A 1,968-nucleotide genomic window follows, 5' to 3' on the forward strand; every position below is an offset into this window, starting at 1 on the left:
TAAGAGATTATGTACTCCCAACTGTTACAGGAGTGCATTCATGCATCAGACTACCCACAGTTGCCGCTAACAATTTTGAGATTAAGCTAGCAATTCTGCAAATGGTCCAATCTACGGTTCATTTTGGAGGCTTCCCTATAGAGGACCCTAACTTGCACATAGCTAATTTCTTAGAGCATTGTGTGACGTTCAAGATGAATGGAGTGAGCGACGACACTATAAGGTTGAGGCTATTTCTATTTTCCCTAAGGAACCGCACAAAGAGTTGGTTGATTTCCCTATAAGGTAACTCTATTGTCACATGGGAGGAGCTCGCTCAAAAATTCCTTGCGAAGTTTTTCCCTCCAGCAAAAGTTGCAAAGTTAAGAGGGAAAATTAATAGTTTCTACCAGATGGAAGGGGAATCGTTGTATGATGCATGGGAGAGATTCAAAGAGTTGTTAAGGAAGTACCCGCATCATGGTATAGAGAAGTGGATGCTAGTCCACAACTTTTATAATGAGTTGAATGAGACTACTCGTACCATAATAGATGTTGTAGCAAGAGGTGCGTTGTGACAGTCAGAATCCCGTGATTCGTAAGGGGAAAGACCGGGTAAGCTGTGCAATCCCACACCGCCTGGGGAAGGTCAAGTGTAATGATTCTAAGACCGTGTAGGTATGGGACTACATAGTTGAAGAGGGCTTAAATGGATTGATGGGTACTACCTATATCAGGAAGGTGCATCTTCTTTTCGGTAGCTCATCACTTGAGAACTCCATGGTTAAGCGTGCTTAGCCTGGAGTAATCTAGGGATGGGTGACCTCCTGGGAAGTTTTCCCAGGAAGTGTGCGAGTGAGGACAAAGCACGCTGGAAAGACTTGTCTTGGTTTGTAGGGCTAGTCGTCATTCCAGAAAGCAGCCATAGTGATGTGGGGCGTCACATGCATTCATGAGAAAAAATGCTAATGAAGCTTATGAATTGTTAGAGAAGATGGCCATGAACAATTACCAGTGGCCTACAGAGAGGGAAAATACAAAGAAGGTAGCTGGGATGATTGAATTAGATGCCATCTCAATGCTTACAGCTCAGGTGGCATCCTTGACAAAACAACTACAATAGAATAACCTCAGAGCTCAAGTGATGGACCCAAAATGGGTATGTTTTAAAAATTTATAACTCGCAAGCGCACGAATGGTATATAAAATATAGTGTTCATGTAAGCACGAGATCGAACCCAAAGGAATTGTCTAAAATAAAAAAGAAAACCATTTTAAACCAAAATTAATAAATTCTAACCTAGCTCCAAAGATTGATGAGAATTTGTGACAAGAAAATCAAATAAGAGACAATAATAAAGAAATTAAAGACAATATATAAACATAAATTAATAGTAGAAATCAAGATGGTAAAAGAAGATTATTAAGGTATTAGAATCCACAAAATATAAGTTCAATAATATTTACAAGTACATTGATTCCCAAGTTTCATTAATAGTAGAAATTAATCACTATCACTTATTCAAATTAGATATTCTATTTAAGCACAAATTATTATCGAATTGTAGGATTTATCTTCACTTTTAAAATTATAATTTCAAAGTATTTAATGTAAATCAATCTAATGAAATAACAAATAAATCAATAAATATTATTTATAAGGAAAAACATAATATTTTTGTTCTAAGCATTTGATGTGCACAATTTAATGGCACACCTTAATCAAAGAATATTATGATTTTGTACTAATGAAGAAAAAAGTGTAAATATGTTCTAACAATAAAAAATACAAGATATGTAAGATGAAAGAAAATATTTGAAGAAGAAAATCCATAAACTTTATTGCACAAAATGAGAAATCAACATACAACATAAATACTATTTAATTACATATTGTTTCATCATCACCTTAATAATCTTAAAAAGATTAGAAACTCATAGCTAGAATAGAAATTGCAAACCCAAAAATTACAAACATAAATAGGAAAA

The 1,968-nt window shown here is 34.9% G+C and overlaps 1 non-coding gene across 1 annotated transcript; it reads right to left on the reverse strand.

The window, feature by feature from the left end:
* Nucleotides 1-358: 358 nt before the first annotated feature.
* Nucleotides 359-466, reverse strand: LOC133781146 (small nucleolar RNA R71). The gene has a single exon (XR_009869940.1). It is a non-coding gene; the product is annotated as a small nucleolar RNA R71 (small nucleolar RNA).
* Between the last annotated feature and the right edge of the window lie 1,502 nt (nucleotides 467-1,968).

Source organism: Humulus lupulus, chromosome 5 (assembly GCF_963169125.1).
Source record: "Humulus lupulus chromosome 5, drHumLupu1.1, whole genome shotgun sequence".
Taxonomy (NCBI): Eukaryota; Viridiplantae; Streptophyta; class Magnoliopsida; order Rosales; family Cannabaceae; genus Humulus; species Humulus lupulus.